At 45.3% G+C, this 19,155-nt stretch overlaps 1 long non-coding RNA gene across 1 annotated transcript in view; it reads right to left on the bottom strand.

Moving 5' to 3' along the window:
• The window catches only part of LOC121868383, a 53,484-nt gene that overhangs the window by 16,785 nt on the left and 17,544 nt on the right, over positions 1 to 19,155 (bottom strand). The window contains exon 2 of the long non-coding RNA XR_006089388.1: positions 9,707 to 9,739. This is a non-coding gene — a long non-coding RNA (uncharacterized LOC121868383). The remainder of the gene's footprint in view (positions 1 to 9,706; positions 9,740 to 19,155) is intronic.

The raw sequence follows: 19,155 nt of genomic DNA, 5'->3' as shown, positions 1-19,155 counted from the left end.
TCTCTAAAATATGTTAAGTATTAAAATTCTTCTCGCTAAAAAATCATCTTTATAATCCTAATAATACGATTCGTCAGTAAATTTGTAAAATACGTAGGAAATAAATAAGATAAATAAGTTTTCCCTTTAAAATTTCATCTTTAAAATCCACAATGCATAACTTCGTCTTATTTTTTATTATCCTTGACCGAGTTTTCCTTTTCCTTCGTACAAACTCGATCTACATTCCACAACAGTAAACAATAACAAGTTCCCAAAACGCAAAATATGAGTCAAATCAACACGACAAATTCAACATGACACAAAATATGACTAATGGTATGGAAAAAAAATCCACCATGAAACCCTGAATTAACTTCGACAAAACGCTTTTGGATGTATAACTCCCAAGCATCGTATTCCAGGGGCATACACGCGATTATCTGTCTAGTTGTTGTTTTTTTAGTATAAGGAAAACTTATAGTTTGGAAGGCACGTTGAACCCATTACAGAGAGAGAGAGAGAGAGAGAGAGAGAGAGGGGGGGGGGGGGGGGGGGCAAAAACGTGAATCCTTAGAGCAGTAATGTGAAACAGTCTCAAAGTGCATAGATTTTGGGAGTCGAGGCAGCGTAACACAGCCTTCGGGACGTGGAGACAAGAACTGTGGACATACCAATAACACGAGGACGAATGTGTAGGTTAGGGTACCCGGCCGCACAAAACCTAAAACCAACGATGACGAATAAATCCACCAATCAGGAGCAAGAAGGGTAGATGACAGCACCGGCAATAGCAATATAAGGAAACAGCAGCAACAACAACAGCGAAGATAAAACCGAAACAACCACACGAGCGACAGGAATAGCAGCCGGAGGTAATATAATAGTCGTAGTATCAAGAAGCCCCAGTGTATGAAGTTGAGGTAGGTAGGGAGGTACGGAGGAGGAGGCCAGGGAGGGAGGGAGGAGGCCGGGGAGGAGGTAGGAGACCAGGGAGGAGGGAGGAGACCAGGGAGGGAGGGAGGAGGGAGGGAGGGAGGAGGGAGGGAGGGATGCTGGGTGGATAAGCAAGTAGGGAAAGAAAGGGGGCCTGGAGGAGGGAGGAAGAGAGGGGGGGGAGCCTGGGAAACATGGTGTGGTGGGAGAGGGAAGGAGGTAGGGAGAAGGGTCAGGGAGAGAGTGGGGAGGGAGGGGGGAGGAAGTGTGTGTGTGGAGGCCAGGTGTGTGCTGTACGCTGGGACAGTCAAGTTAAAGGAGATGTACGCCTCCTGAATCGATTTATACTACATCAGAATACACTAGTTACCCCAGTGGTCCTGTAAGAGTAACTGTACCTACACCTGAAGGTCCCTTATACTACCGACTACTACGACTACTACTACTACTACTACCGACTACTACTACTACTACCACGACTACTACATCCATCACCAACCTTGACCAATCAACATTTCTGGACCCACTCAGCACCTCACTCCCTCCCCCCCTCATCTTAACTCCTTTCGCACCATCAACTAATATAAACATCAAAACCAACCAACCAACCAACAACCACACACACACACACACACACACACACACACACACACACACACACACACACACACACACACACACACACACACACACACACACACACCTTCAAGCTGAAATATTCACTACCGTCCCGACATCATAACCCTGGAATTCAAAATACTCTCACACCTTGAAGCTGAAAAACACACACAGCCATACAGTTTGACCCCAGTCCTTGATGTTGTATCTTCCTCAGTGACCTTTGACCTTGGGTGGGGGGTGGAGAATGGAGAGTGGGGGGTGGAGGGATCCAGGTCATACTATTAGCAGATTTATGCACCCCAGAAAAGTTCCCTAATGCTGATGTGAACCTGAGTCTCTGTCGTGCCCTGGGAATGAAATATGTAGGACAATCACACTTTTTTCCTTTTTTCTTTCTTTCACCTCGGAGTTAAAGCTTGGAACCTTATCACTATGTTTCGAGATGTTGTTCGTTATGCCGTTACCTGCACCCGGACGCTGGAATGTTCATTGATGTTTCCCTGACGTTGTACAACATTTGAAGAAGAGATGTCCTTTAGTCTCGCTCTCTTGAATTTCATTCGCTCGCTGTATTGTATCTGAAGCCGAAATGTACTTTGATGAGAAGCTGAGTCTCCCTTACTGTACCCTGAAGCTGAGTCTCACTTCCTACTGTACCCTGAAGCTGAGTTTCACTTCCTATTGTACCCTGAAGTTAAACCTCACTTCCTACTGTACCCTGAAGCTGAGTTTCACCTCCTACTGTACCCTGAAGCTGAGTTTCACTTCCTACTGTGCCCTGAAGCTGAGTTTCACTTCCTACTGTACCCTGAAGCTGAGTTTCACCTCCTACTGTACCCTAAAGCTGAGTTTCACCTACTGTACCCTGAAGCTGAGTTTCACTTCCTACTGTACCCTGAAGCTGAGTTTCACTTCCTATTGCCCTGAAGTTAAACCTCACCTCCTACTGTACCCTGAAGCTGAGTTTCACTTCTACTGTGCCCTGAAGCTGAGTTTCACTTCCTACTGTGCCCTGAAGCTGAGTTTCACTTCCTGCCCTGAAGCTGAGTTTCACCTCCTACTGTACCCTGAAGCTGAGTTTCACCTCCTACTGTACCCTGAAGCTGAGTTTCACTTCCTACTGTACCCTGAGCTGATTTCACTTCCTACTGTACCCTGAAGCTTAGTCTCACCCTACTACCCTGAAGCTGAGTTTCACCTACTGTACCCTGAAGCTCAGTCTCACCTCCTGTACCCTGAAGCTGAGTTTCACTTCACTGTACCCTGAAGCAGTCTCACTTCCTACTGTACCCTGGCTGAGTTTCACCTGCTGTACCCTGAGCTCAGTCTCCTACTGTGCCCTGAGCTGAGTTTCACTTCCTACTGTACCCTGAAGCTGAGTTTCACCTACTGTACCCTGAAGCTGAGTTTCACTTCCTACTGTACCCTGAAGCTGAGTTTCACTTCCTACTGTACCCTGAAGCTGAGTTTCACTTCCTACTGTACCCTGAAGCTGAGTTTCACTTCCTACTGTACCCTGAAGCTTAGTCTCACTTCCTACTGTACCCTGAAGCTGAGTTTCACCTACTGTACCCTGAAGCTCAGTCTCACCTCCTACTGTACCCTGAAGCTGAAATGCTCACTAGGAGGTCTACTCCCCCGCCCCCGCCTCTCCCCTGAACACCTCGTATATAAAGTATATTTGAAATTCCCGGCACAGAGGAAAATTATTTGCATATCCTAAATGTCTTTTTAAGAGTCCACAATATTTTTCGCTATTTTCTTGGGGGGTAAAAATAGAGGAGGTGAACGTACCATAACTCTTTCTTGATTCACCTGAAGATTAACCACCCTAACGCTACCTGGAGGGAGGTGTGTAGTTAGGTTAGGTTAGCGTTAGGTGAATTAAGCTAGGGTGTCTAATATTCAGGTTACGTTAGGTTAAGGCAGTTCATCTTCAGGTTAAATAATAATAATAATAATAGTAACAACAATAACAATAATAAAAAATAATAAAAAATAAAAAAACTCTTAGCTGTTATATGTGTACCCGGAACAGCATTTATCTCGCATTAACGCCAATATTTTTCCCAGGAACAGCTATCTAATTACGCCCTTTTACGCGAACCAATGGGACCTGATACCTCTAATTGCCAGTTTAATTAAAATCCTTGTTAAAAGTCTAGGGTCAGGAGAGTTGTTCAGGCCACGGCAGGAAAAAAAAAGATCTATTTTATAATGTTAGTTTAACCGACAGACGGGATGAGGGAAAAAACGCGGGAATTTTTCATAGATGATCGATCTTTAAGTGAGCTTGAGACTGTCCTGGTGTTTACTTGTGGTGGGGAGTGGATGGAAGGGGGTGAGGGAGGGGTGGGAGAGTAGGTGGATAGATGGGGTGGATGGATAGGAGAGATGGGAGGGTAAGATTATCCACACGACGATGAAACCTTACAATCATACCTACTAACCTAAAAACTTCCATTATATTAGACAATAAACTATCAACACTGCATATATTAAAATAACTATATACATACAAAAGATCAAATACAACTTACAAAACATAAAAAAAACTAACAATAAATGTACAAAAATGGGAGAAAAATACACCAATGTTTATCTTATAACTTAAAGCTGGTGAAGAAACACATAGTAATATTTTCAGATCAAACGGCAACATCCCACAAACCGGAGTTGACAGGAATTGCTGCGGCCAAAAATGCTCGCTTGTATCCCATGATAATAATAACAAAATATTTCCCTATCTCGTATTCAAATTGCATGTTCCCTGCTGGTAACACAAAGCTTATCTCAACACAGAGGCCAATGTCAACAAAGGTCACATATAAAGATACAGGTAAGGGAATATAACACGTCTTCACACAATATACTCACCGTCTTTATGTCCTGTCTGTACACGACACTAACCTAACCTAGAGTCGCAACACAACCAAAGGTGATCCTAATATTCAACACTTGTATCCTAACAGTGTTGACCCCGTCCCCCAACACCACAGGGGTCTAGTGTCTCAGCCACCCGCCTCGCATCTTTAACTTAAATATCTTGTTTTAAGGAAAGAAAATGTCTAAATAAATATTAGATAAATAATACAGAGGACCATAAGAGTAACTCCGTGAACACAAGGTAATGGTCACACATCATAAGACAAAATGAGATGCAAAACAAAATTTTTGCACTCGGGCCCAACTTTCATCTTTTCACACAGTGGCATCCATGCATAACATCTCCTGAGGTCATCTGCATATTCATGTACTGCAGTCACCAGCGAATTTGCATTTTGCAAACTACAAAAGAGCAGATGGTGATGGTGGCTTTGTCATTGTCAAAGCAACAATGCAGTCATTTTATTGCAACATCCAACTGGGGAGGGCAAGTGTGAACATCACTCACTGTCTGGCAGACTTACGGAGGTCAGTAACTCACTCCAAGAAAACCGAATTTTCCTTAAGTCTTATATTGTAGAAACACGAGCTAAAGTGTACGGAGTTTAACAACCCTGTTAGCTGGAGCTCCTCAAACAATAAACAACCACAACACCCCGAGAAGAATGACACTTTTTATTCTTCTTTTGAAAACAATTTTCATGTAATGTTATTTATATGAAGACTGAAGTTGCAAGTGCAGTGCAACGAGCTAGAAGCATCTCTTGACTCCTGCTGCTCGTGACAAAGTTTCAAAGAGCTGGGGCGGTAAGGGAGGTGTGGAGGTGTTGCATGCCTCCCCCCATCCTGTACTGTCCCTCCCTGTGACAACTTGAGCCTCACACCTCCCTCCATAAGCCTCAACCTCTTCGTCTATACAATACACCCAATGTACCTACCATACCCCCCTCCCCCTTCCCATGAACTGAGCATAACCACGAACCAACAGCGGCAACAGATCAATCAAAGCTCCTGAGGGTAAATCCAGGTAAGCTTAAAGTGTTTTCTCTGTATAAACACTGTCGGGTCTGCATCTCAACTACACAATACTGATCCATAACACCGACGGACAAGCGCACTGTGAAGACCCCAAAAAAGAAATGTTTTCCTCATCGAGTGGTCCTTCGTTCACAGCTCTCAACCCAATCCTTTACCATAATAAATAAATACTAATACTAATAATAATAATAATAATACTAATAATAATTACACCACCACCAATAACAACAACTATAATAATAATAACAATAATAAAAGAGATAGGAGGGGAGACTCATCGATAACTGTATATACTTTGGTGTTGGTCTTACAAATACTATTCTGGCGCCGAGGGAATAAAGTCGTTGTTCTACCCAAGCTATGAATCTCATGAATTCCAAACACACCTCGTCCTTGTCTCCTACTCTCTCCTTCTGTTCTTCTCCTCCTCCTTCTCTCTCTCTCTCTCTCTCTCTCTCTCTCTCTTGCCTTCATCGATAACCCAAGTCATCACCCTCAACTGATGCGCCTGTCCAGTACCCCCTCCCTCTGTGACCATCTGAAGCAATATACTGTATCAGTGTTAGAGCCGCCGCCACCAACATCGCCACTACCACTACCACCACTTTTTCTTTAATTCTACTACTACCACCGCCAACCACTATCACTACCACCACTATTACTATCAAGGGCTGGGCCACGGCACTCTAAAATGGTTACCACTCTCCCAGAAATATATAATAATAATAAAAATAGAAATTATGATACTGCAGTTCCTTAATTTTTATATTGTTATGAGGAGAAAGAAAGAAAGAAAGAAAGAAAGAAAGAAAGAAAGAAAGAAAGAAAGAAAAAAGAAAGAACACTACTGAAACACGAGCCTTTGATATAATTTTTATTAAACGCACACACACACACACACACACACACACACACACACACACACACACACACACACACACACACACACACACGTAAACAAAAAACACACAAAAAACAAAAGCGAAAACATCAGCGCGACAACAACAGACTTTCTTCCGTCTTTAAAAGCAGGAGAGGAGAGGAGAGGCAAGGAGGAGGGGGAGAGAGCCAAGAGAGAGGGGAGGAGAGAAGAGCAGCCCGCCAAGCCTTCTGTGTTGACCATGGCGAGACTTGAATGTAAAATACGAAGAGGTGGAGAGAGAAAAAAGACGAAGAATAAAAGGAAAAAGATGGAGGAATTGAGAGGAGGGAAAATAAAGGAAAATTGGAGGATGAAGAGGGAGAGGAGGGAGAGGAGGGAGAATAGGGAGATGAAGAAAAAGTTCGTGGTCGTATGTGATGCTAATGGCAAAGATGGTGGTTGCTGGTAGTGATGATCGTGGTGGGGATGGTGATGGGAGATGTTAGTAGTGGTGGTAGGGGGGATAGCGGTGGTGGTAGGTGGGGATAGCGGTGGTGGTAGGTGGGGATAGCGGTGGTGGTAGGTGGGGATAGCGGTGGTGGTTGGTGGGGATAGCGGTGAAAATTGGTAGGTGGGAATGGTGGTGGTGAGTGAAAGTGGTGGTAGTGGGTAGTGGTGGTGGTAGATAGGGGTGGTGGTAGATAGAATTGGTGGTAGATAGTGGTGAACAGTGAGTGGTGGTAATAGTGGTAGGTAAAGAGGGGGGGGGTTGTGGTAGGTGGGGGCGGTAGTGGTAGGTCCAGCGTCCTTATCTCCCTCTCCCCCATCGTAGCCAGTAAGAAGCGCCACAACTCAGAAGCTGTGTCAGGGAGGAGGAGGAAGTAGGGAGGGAATAAATGAGGGAGGCAGTGCTGGAGGAAGGAAGAAAGGAAGTAGGGAGGGATGGGGAGTGAGGTAGGAAGGAAGGGAAGGAAGGAAGGAAGGACTAAGGGAGTGTCAGAAGGAGAGTTAAATGTGGGGGGCAGATAAAAAGAAAGGAGTAATGCTGAAGGGAGGAGAGAGAGGAGGAATGAAGAGAGGAGAGGGAGGGAGAGAGCGGCCCACACAGACATCCTGAATCAGAGGTTGTGAGAAGGAGTCAGGAACTACATTGAACTTACACAGAGGGAGACCAAGAAATATATTTAACCAAGAAGAAGCAGGAAAATAAACTAGGGAGGAAGAGGAAAGATGATAAAATAAACCAGGAGGGAGAGAAACAGGAAAATAATAAACCAGGAAGAGAAAGGGAAGGAGGATAATAATCAAGGAGGTAAGAGAGGAAGGATGATAAACCAGGAGGGAACCCTGTACACTGAACTGACAAAAAGAAAGATAAATTTTAAACCAAGAAGAAAATGACAATTATTAAACCAAGGAGAGGCAGAAGGATGATAAACATGAAAAAAAAAAACAGAAAATGTTAAACCCAAGATGAGAAAAAAATTAAACCTTGGATGAAAAACAAATAAACCTTTGAGAAAAAAATAAATAAAACACGAAAGACAAAAAATAAATTAAACCTCGAAATGAAAGACAATGAAAAAAAAAACCCAAGACGAAGAAAAAAAATGAGACAAGATAAAACCAAAATCCCGGAAGAAAAGAGAGAGATAGAAGGGAGATGTGAATAAACGAGAGATAGAGAGAGAGAGAGAGAGAGATACATAAAATACATGCATAAATACATATAAATGTGTAATGCCGCCCTGTAGTTCAGCGTCGCGGTTCAGACCATCAATGGGATGCATCTCTCACCGCGAGGTTTGAACTCGAATGCATGTTAATGAGGACAAGTTGCTACAGGGCGAGGGAGGACACTGCCACACATCACGGACCGTCTCACTGGCGCCACGGACTCCAGCAGCGACAAATACCTGGGTGTATGTGTGTGTGTATAACAGTACTGCGGTGCAAGGTGGTGCCGGAGTCGGAATCGAGGAGCTAAAAACACAAACCCGGAACCGAATCTTCCTACTACAAAATATGCGGGTTTGGTTATGTTGTGTTTGGATTCGGTTACACGTGAGTTAGGTCAGGTTTGGTTAAAGGTATGTTAGGTTAAGTCAGGTTACGGGTAGGTAGGTTAAGTTACAGGCAGGTAGGTAGGTTAGTGTTAAATTAGGTTAAGGTAGATTAAGTGAAAGGGAACTTTTAATGGCTATACTGAAAAAAGAGGGGAAAGGGGGTGAAGGGTACGGCCAGCAGAGGGACTAACTAAAGGGAAGTACCATTAGGAAGGGAAATATTGAGAGGGTGAGAAGGGGGGGTTAAGGGGGCAACTTAAGGAAGGGGGCGTGAGAGGAGGTCTTGGGAGAGTAGAGAGACATAAAGTGGTTAGAAACTCAGGCTTGATGTTATGAGGCGATGGGGAGGGAGGGGGACTTACGGTGCCAATAGAAGGTGTTGGATACTCACGGGGAGGACGTGCTGGCGGGGAGGTGCTAGTGGGGAGGAGGTGTTGGAAAAAAGGGGTCGATTGGTTGGGTGGTGCTGGTGGGGAGGTGCTGAAAAAAAGGCTTGATTGGTGGGGAGGTGCTGGTGGGGTGGTGCTGGTGGGGAGGTGCTTGAAAAAAGGGCTCGACTGGTAAAGAGGTGCTGGGAAAAAAAAAGACTTAACAATTGGTGAAGTAAAGGAAGGTAAAAGAGACAAAGGTGTAGCTAATTAGGGTAGGCCCTCCCCCCTCGCCATTCATAAAGTACTGAGAGGAAGTCCCGAATTCTTGAACTGGTCTGGGATGCTGCGGTGGCGGACCTACGCGTGGAGTCTTGTTTATAACTTACAGTTGTTGTTATCGTCTTCCTAACCTGGACACACACGCATGGGGTTAAAAAAAATGTGTGTATCTATATCCTGTTACTCCCTCACTTCTTTTCCTCTCTGATTCTCCTGCTCTCCTGCCTTCTCTTCCTCATTCCTCTCCCCTTCTTATTTTCTCTTCCCCCTGCCTCTCCTCCCTTCTTCATCTTCCTCATGCCTCCCCTCCCTTTTCCTCCTGCCTCTTCTCCTCCCCATTCTTCCTCCTCCTCCCCTTCTCCCCCACAAACGACAGCAAACAAAAAGGCGTCTCTACATTCCATCCTATACACAAACCACCGCCACGGACACCCACAAACAACATCTTACACACGAGAGGCAAAATAAGTTTCGTGTCCGCTACCGAAAGAGCAGTTATAGTTACTTAAAATTAAACAACACGAGGGCATTTTCCCGCACGATGAAGGACGGTGGTGATGGAGGTGGTGATGATGAGTGGTGACGACGATGAGGAGTGGTGACGACGATGAGTGATGAGGAGTGGTGACGACGATGTTAAGTGATGACAGGTGCTCCAACACTCTTACCTTACTCAGTGGCGTCTCACACGATCCCCTCACCTGCAGGAGACAATAACCTAATTAGTTTACCTGTTCGCACCTAACACACCTTGGCTACACTAGCAACAAACTACATAAATGATAAATAATTAACTACTCTACTATACTGACCATAAATACTCTTACTATTAGCAAAGTCTAATCAATCATACACGTCTTAATAATAATAATAATAATTATAATAATAATAATAATAATAATAATAATAATAATAATAATAATAATAATAATAATAATAACGATTTACTAAAAGAAAGAGGCAATCAAAGGGTTGAATATATACAGTCACTTGATTGACAAATAACATACTATTAATATACAGGTGACATAAGTGGTGTGTGTGTGTGTGTGTGTGTGTGTGTGTGTGAGTGGACAAGATATAGATGCTATGTGTGGCGTGTATCGGGCGTGGATAAGGCGTGGCGTGGAGTTACGTGTCTTGGTTCTCTGATAAGACCAAGAGGCGCGGGGATATATCATCAGGCGTGGTGGAGGCGCGCCTCATGGTGGAGCAAATTGAGTTTTGTGGGTGTTTGAAGGCGCGGGGAGGAGGCGTGCATAGGAATGAGTCAAAGGTTGTCTCCGTGCGTGTGTGTGTGTGTGTGTGTGTGTGTGTGTGTGTGTGTGTGTCCTGACGGTATTTTTCCCCGAAGGTCTTGGTTCTCTTACCCTTCAAGCACTCAACTCAAGTCTCTATCTCAAGTGTTTTCCTCCCTGTACCCTAAGTCTATCCAATATACCAAGCATACTACCCTCTGTACCCTAAGTCTATCCAATATACCAAGCATACTACCCTCTGTACCCTACACAACATACCATACAAGTATACTACTCTGTGTACCCTGAATCTATCAATCATACTAAGTACCAGGAGACTACCTTGTGTATATCAGGTACTTGGAGTACTCTTCAGCCGTGTACCTCTGAGAGAGAGAGAGAGAGAGAGAGAGAGTCTACTAACATCGGCATAAAACACACACGCTACCTAATATTTACCTGTCGTCTGTTCAAAGGTCCCCCGCCCAGCCCTCAAACCCAGACAATCAACAACATGATGCAACACCATGGATAAACAAACCCAAGCTCCAGGAGAAAGATAACAAGAAAATACACAAGTTGAGACGTTGTTAATTTACTTAGAAATTAGAATTTTAATTTACAGGTAAAGTGGCTATTGAGTTCTGAGTTTATGTAAGAAGGTTCACACACACACACACACACACACACACACACACACACACACACACACACACACACACACACACACACACACACACACACACACACACACACACACACACACACACACACACACACACACACACACACACACACACACACACACACACACACACACACACACACACACACACACACACACACACACACACACACACACACACACACACACACACACACACACACACACACACACACACACACACACACACACACACACACACACACACACACACACACACACACACACACACACACACACACACACACACACACACACACACACACACACACACACACACACACCATAAAACAGGTATCTAGTAAAGTAGAATATAACATACAGGTGTCAAGAGGTAATTAGTAACAGGTGATCATCACCAACACCACCAACCTCCACCACCCTCCTCCACTCCCCCGTGTGTGTGTGTGTGTGAAGCTGCAATTAACTGGACCACTTAGGCTATGAGGGCAAAAACAGCGCGAATATTACATTAAGACTGTACCCAACCTTAATGCATTCTCTCCTCCCCAGTTAACAGGTGACATAACATGGTAAAAATCTCTGGGAGGGAGGGAACGGGGACTCGAGGCCAGGTGATGCTGCTCTCATCCCAACACCTGTATGTTACCTGTTGTTGTTGTTCAGGTTAGGTTAGGTTAAATTTGTGCTAATAGGATTGATGCCCATTAGGGGTGACTTATTAGAACTGGATCATGTTAAAATTGTAGGCCATTTTGACTAGTGACCACCTGGAGGAAGGAAGGAAGGAAGGAAGGAAGGAAGGAAGGAAGGAAGGAAGGAAGGAAGGACGGAGGAGGCAGGAAGGAGAGCGAAGGAAGGCACTAACACTTCCCATCAACCAGTGATTATTAAAAACCCACCCAACCCACCAACCACCACCCGGCTACTCTTGAAATTTAATTAAAACTTGCGCAACGTCGACGCTATTGTAAGGAATGAAAAAGTCACCTCTCTCTTAAGCCAACAGCCAGTCGTCAACCCTAGATTGTAGAGGAGGAGGAGGAGGAGGAGGAAGAGGGTGAGGAGGAGGAGGAAGAGGGGGAGGAGGAGGGAGGAGGAGGAGGGAGAAGGGGAGGAGGAGGAGGAGGAGGAGGAGGGAGGAGGAGGAGGAGGAGGAGGAGGAGGAGGAGGAGGAGGAGGAGGAGGAGGAGGAACGGGAGGTTGAAGTAAGAAAAAAACAGGAGGGAGATAAAGAATTAGAAGAGGAAGAAGGTGGAAGAAAACAAGAAGAAGAAAAGGAAGAAGAATGAGAGGAGGAGGAGGAGGAAGAGAAAGGGTCTATCTAGTATTTTTAAGGAGTACCTGCCACTATTTTTGTTCACTACCTCTTATCATCTTCCATTGTTTTTGAGTTATTTTCTTTTTATCTTCTATCATCACTTGTCTCACTTTTCTTCCCCCTTTTGTCTCTCGTTTGTCTCACCCTCTATCTCTCAATATTTTCCACCTGCGACGATACACTACAATATTTATCTCTCACCTGTAATCCCATAACTCTCTCTCTCTCTCTCTCTCTCTCTCTCTCTCTCTCTCTCTCTCTCTCTCTCTCTCTCTCTCTCTCTCTCTCTCTCTCTCTCTCTCTCACAGTTCTAGGAAGCCTTTTCACCCTTACAGTTGTTACCCGGTATCTTCCATCACTCTGACACTCCCGTTCAGCCACACGCCACAAACACCAATGTAAACGTGGCAGCTTCGTGACGTGACCTTAAAAAAAAATAAAAAATCCTTGACCTGACCTAAAAAAGTTGGTACCCATGACCTGATCTGACCTAACGAAACCTAACCCTACCTTGCCTACCCGATCTAACCTAACGCACCCTAACCTAACCCAACCCAACACACCCTAACCTAACCCAACACACCCTAACCTAACCCAACTTAACCTCACCTAAACAATAGCTGATAGTATCCTAACCTTACGTTTACGTCGAATCAAAGGCGAATGTTTGAGGGTGAAAGCTCCTAATTGGTCCCGTCTCTCTCTGTGTTCCAGTGTCTATACATAGTAACAATTAGGAAGTTATCTCGGCATAGCGGTAAACAAGTACTGTACTCAGCTCCGTGTTGAATGACGATACAACAATTTTTTTTTCTGGTCGGCTAGAATCTGATTGGGTAAGTTTATTTAGTACAGTATTGTATAAGTTTGGGTATATGTGGATACAGTGAACTCTCTCTCTCTCTCTCTCTCTCTCTCTGTCACATGCTGAGTGCCACAGTGTTACGTGTTAAGAGAGCTAGGGTGCCATGTGCTGAGAGAGAGAGAGAGAGAGAGAGAGAGAGAGATTCAGTCAGGGGAGTCCTCGTCTCACAAGATCTGCCTGAAGGTGACTTGCCCATCCATGACTCATAATCCATTTTGTGTTTTTCCTCCTTGGCGACAGATTTACACAGGGAGGGTCGACCTTCCTGTCAAATAAATAAAGCCTTTTCCAGACTCTGTATAGCGCAGGGGAGAGAAGCTTTGTGTTGGCTAAATGATCACGACTCTCACCCTACCGTTATCTGTCTATTGCTTTATGATGAACCTGTAGTGTGTAGCTTCTGGTCCGGTATGTAATGTAGAGAGAGTAACCTGTAGTGTAGCCTGTAATGTGTAGTCTGTAGCATTTAGTGTGTAGCCTGTAGCGTGTAGCCTGTAGTGTGTAATGTGTAGCCTGTAGTGTGTAACCTGTAGCCTGTCGTGTGTAGCCTGTAGTCTGTAATGGGTAGCCTGTAGTGTGTAATGTGTAGCCTGTAGTGTGTAACCTGTAGCCTGTCGTGTGTAGCCTGTAGTCTGTAATGGGTAGCCTGTAGTCTGTAATGGGTAGCGTGTAGTGTACAATGTGTAACCTGTAGTGTATAATGTGTAGCCTGTAATGTGTAGCCTGTAATGTGTAGCCTGTAATGTGTAGTCTGTAATGTGTAGCTTGTAGTATATATTGGCCTCACTAGTATATACAAAATACATAAAGCGTTCATTTCTTTCTTTACGATATGAATTTTAATCAAGCAGTCACAGGGTAGGACTTTCACTCAAGCAGTCACAGGGGTAGGATTTTCTGTTACTCAAGCAGTCAGATGGTAAGGCTTTCTCTCATTCAAGCAGTCACAGGGTAGGACTTTCACTCAAGCAGTCACAGGGGTAGGATTTTCTGTTACTCAAGCAGGTAGACATTTTTTTTGAGGGAGGGTCGAAAAAAATATAATCTACAATTATATTTTCTAGTACAAAAAAACTTATTCCGTCACGATTACATTAAAAATAAAAAATAAAATATATAAAAATAAAATGAGAAACCCACATTCCTTTCCTTGTGTTTCCCCTTCTGTGTAGCTCCCAACATCACTACTAATTAAAACCTCTTAAAGGACCTCGGAACCAAAATATTTTCCCCCGACCAGCACTCGTCATTACCAACAAGAGTATTAGTGAATCACCTTCTCCACAGGTTTGTAATTAGCTTTCGGCCGAGCTATTTTCTTGGACCATGTGAAGATTAGACACCCCCCAACATGTGAAGATTAGACACCCCCCAACATGTGAAGATTAGACACCCCCACCATGTGAAGATTAGACACCCCCACCATGTGAAGATTAGACACCCCCACCATGTGAAGATTAGACACCCCCACCATGTGAAGATTAGACACCCCTCCTCAGTTTAATTTATCTGGTTATTAAACACCCTAAACCTGCCTGTCGGGTCGGGTTCAATTGAAGCTAAAACGGACTTCTGAGGAAACAGTTGATTTTGACCTTTGACCTCCTGACCCGATATAATGACAAGGACACACCTGCCTCCTAAATTTTCAATAGATCCACACACAAAAACTATAACAGAGAAACGACTGACTGACTGACTGACTGACGGACGGACGGACAAGGCCTAACTGCTACACTGAAGACATTGTCAGTAAATGAACATAAAATCAGATTACTGTGCATTCCCGCCTCAACAACTTCAACAGGAGGCAGGTCGGTCTCTTCCTCGGATGATGAAGCAAACTGCCCTGAATTGACTGTGATGGCTTCCTTCCTGCCTCAGAAATGTCCACATTACGTCTGGCCAACATCACTTCACGAGGCTTTGAGAGGCGAGTCACACAAACAGATGGCGGGACTCGTAAGCGGGTGTGTGTGTGTGTGTGTGGCGCCCTCAGCCTCCGTCAAGTGTGTTACTACTGACGGGGGCACCAGACGAAACCTTTAGGTATTGTACTATAAAACACAGCGCCAGCAGAAGCGATCAACACCACCAGGCATTTCACAGCGCCAGCACGAGCGTTCAAGAGTGCCAGGAAGGAACGATCAACACAGCCAAACTGTCCCCTCCACCCTGCACTCTTATGGAAGCTACTCCAAACGATCGTTCGCTCAACTTATGCCTACGCTGGCGATAAACTTTCATAATACGAGGTTTATAATTTTGAAGTGAAGGGAAAATCCACAACATCGCCGATTTTCTTCAAGATGATCAGGATTTATTCTGAAGAGATGATGAGAGCGAGTCAACGTGTTTTTTTTTTATTGTAGCCGAGGTGTGGGTGTGTAGGGAGAGAGGTGGGGTGGGTGTGTAGGGAGGTGGGGCGGGTGTGTAGGGAGGGAGGTGGGGTGGGTGTGTAGGGAGGGAGGTGGGGTGGGTGTGTAGGGAGAGAGGTGGGGTGGGTGTGTAGGGAGGGAGGTGGGGTGGGTGTGTAGGGAGGGAGGTGGGGTGGGTGTGTAGGGAGGGAGGGATGAAAGGAAGTGAGGCAAGAGGTCTGTAGGTGAGGCAAGACTGGCTGGCCGGGAGAGTGAACACGGCTGACACACACCAGACGTAGACGTCGATAAAACTCATCTGTGGTGCATATAAGCTAATGAACGAACACACACACACAACACCCACACCCACACACACACACACAACACCCTCCCTCCCCCACCCACACAACACCCTCCCCACCCACACACACCCAACCACCCCCACCTTCAATAAATTCCAAACTGGCATATCTTGGACCGGGATAAAACCTAACAGAGTGGCGCTCGTCAAGTGATCCAGAAACCAATATTGCCGGCCCATCATTCCCCCCGTCCTCCAATTTCTGATTTTTACCTCGAGGGACACATTAACATTCCCCTGCCATCTCCCTTTCTGTTGTAAATATGGAATGTGTCAGTAGCCAATTTTTCTCTTTTTTGCGAGGAACAAAGAAACGTGGGGACGGGAGGAAGACTGATTAGGGGTAGGAAAGAAGATGATGATGATGAAGAAAATAGGTCGTCAGAGGAAGTGATAATGATGATGGGACGTAGGAAGAGAAGGGGGAGGAGGAAGAGGAGGAAGATGATAAAGGTGAAAAAGCAGCAAAAGCAGTAAATATATATGTGTATGTGTGTGTGTGTGTGTGTATGGAGAGAGGAAGCAGAGAGCAGGAGGTAGTGGTGAGGTACAAGGGAGCCTAACACACACACACACACACATACGTCACAACAACAAGGCGGCGACTGTTCCATACGACCTACTCAACCGTAAACAACAAAACTGTGTGTCAAGTGCTGCCAGTCCTGCTATGACCTGGCGGCGACTTGTGGTACTTGACTGAGACAGCCCTCTACAGTGGGACAATTTGGTGGACGACAAAAACTGAAACTACAACAAACAATAAACCACGAGACTACAGCAGTGACAGATAAAAGGTGAAGATGTACCCCCTGTAGTGATGTGCATGACTAATATGTATTCATACTGTAGGTGTTGGCGCCTCTGTTTACACAATAACTCTCGGGCAGACGGGGATGATTACTAGGGACTCACTGCACAATATTAATTCTACATGGTGATTGCAGAATGGGGGGCTGGTGGCTGACCTAGGGTACCTTATACCCCTGTAACAGCCTTACTAGAGGATGAAAAGAAGCCTCAGGGCAGTGTTTTTCCTCACGAACAAAGAATCATCCAGTCAACAACCAAACCTAGCGAGAGGATAACAAAAAAAGGTGGGTGGGTTAAAATGTGGGTTTGGATTCCTTGTTCATCCCAGGAAAAAAAGGAGACATCAGCCTTCATGAACTCTAGCGGCTACGTGCCTTCACCCCCGACTTGTGTGTGTGTCGTTATGAGCTGCCGCGTGTGTAAGGCGTCACTACTGCCTGTATCTACACGAACTAAAGGGCAAAACTGTCCACTGTATATATCAGGAGAACAGGACCAGCAACAAACGTTCATATTTACCTCACACACTCACTAAAATCCCAACAATGCTATGATTTTGGGGTCAAAAGGTCAAGGTCAAAACTTGGAAATAATCCACAGCAGGGGGCGTGAGTTTGCACCTTGTTCAAGTGTGTGTGTGTGTGTGTGGAGGTCATACTGGACACGCCGCTTATCAGTCCAATAAAACAGAGGTGCCGTCAGGTTCACTCCAGCGGCACCTGCAAGTTTTACGCCAACACAAACTAATGGGCCAAGTTTGCAACCCAGGGACCCCGAATTCTCAAATATTCTTCAGGCGAAAATTCCCCATAAGTGAAAACGTAAACATGCATCCAATTCATTAAGGTAAAGTATTAATATACTGTACAAAAATAACATGGTAATTACATTGAAACTTTTCTCTGAAGGGACTCAGCGGCCATCACTCAGCGGACACACACTCACTCACTGCCTCTCAGGTCACGTTAGTCAAACACCTCTGCACTGTTGCTCAACTGCTTAGCCACTCAACCGCTGTCAATCTCCCTTAAAGAAAACATTTATATCCTTCCATATGTTTTAACAAGATTTACAAGTGTAGATACCGGGGTTAAATGTCATTTAATCTGTGCCAACACTTGTGCTCCGAGGTCTGGCCAACTCACGCCAGTTTAAAGTTGATGAATTTTAACGAGAAAATTCGAATATGGAATAAAAATCTAGATCTTCCTTCCCCCTTTTTTACGTTGAATATTTTACTTTTTGGTATAAATCTTTAACTAAGTTATTATTGAATTAATACGGTGTGATGGTAGATGTATGATGCTTTCACTATACCTGATGGTCGAGGCTCATCATCTGACAACAAGGGGTAACTCTACACTCACAGCAGGTCCTGGGCTGTGATGCTGTGGTTTAACACATACTGACAACTCTCACCACATTGTGTATCAAGACGAGTTGTTTCCGTGGCAGGCAGGTACTGTAATGGCCACGTCAGTAGTTCCGGGGCCGTGTATAAGGATCAGGGTGGTGGCACAAGGGAGGGGGGTGGACTATGGAGGGGGCGGCGCCAGGCTCGCCCCTCACCACGTGAAGAGAGTCATTCATGTGGTAAGAGGCGTCTGACAATGTTTGCCTTGGTAGGTGAACACACCGCCAGGAAACATGTGAGGAGAGAAGAGTGTTCCTCACAGTGCCCCGCCTCAGGTCGCCACTACCCCCACCCCACACGTCCTCCAGTTTTTCGTCCCCTCCCTGACATTCCTCCACTCACACAGCGCTCCATTGTTCATAATTAAATCCCCTCCAATATTAATATTCTACAACGTTGACTCCGCCTTGGATATAAAGAACTGAGGTCGAGTTGAATATACGGGGCGGGGAAGGTGGTTGGAGAAGGGGGGGGGGGGTAGGGAGTGGGTTGAGGTAGGTGATGGTTGAAGGCAGTAAACCCCAGTGATTGTTGACGGTCACCTAACCTAACCTAACCACGTGGGCAGGACTGTGTATCCCAGGAGAATATTGTGTTTGTTGACGCACACAACCCACACAATGGTCCTCCTCAGCCCTCACGCCCTCTCCTGCCTCCACAACCAACCCTTCCCGAGCCCATCCTCGACTCCTTCCCATCCACACACACACACATACATCTTGTCCCTCACACATTCACCCTGTCCCTCACACATTCACCCTGTCCCTCACACATACACCCTGTCCCTCATACATACACCCCTGTCCCTCACACATTCACCCTGTCCCTCATACATACACCCTATCCTCACACATTCACCCTGTCCCTCACACATACACCTGCCCCTCACACATACACTGTCCCTCACACATTCACCCTGTCCCTCACACATACATCTTGTCCCTCACACATTCACCCTGTCCCTCACACATTCACCCTGTCCCTCACACATACACCCTGTCCCTCACACCACCTGTCCTCATACATACACCCATTCACACACCCTGTCCCTCACATCCCT

Source organism: Homarus americanus, unplaced genomic scaffold (genome assembly GCF_018991925.1).
Source record: "Homarus americanus isolate GMGI-L3 unplaced genomic scaffold, GMGI_Hamer_2.0 scaffold19318, whole genome shotgun sequence".
NCBI classification, from domain to species: Eukaryota; Metazoa; Arthropoda; class Malacostraca; order Decapoda; family Nephropidae; genus Homarus; species Homarus americanus.
The sequence above is the reverse complement of the archived record's forward strand: the minus strand, read 5'-3'. Positions and strand labels throughout refer to the sequence as shown.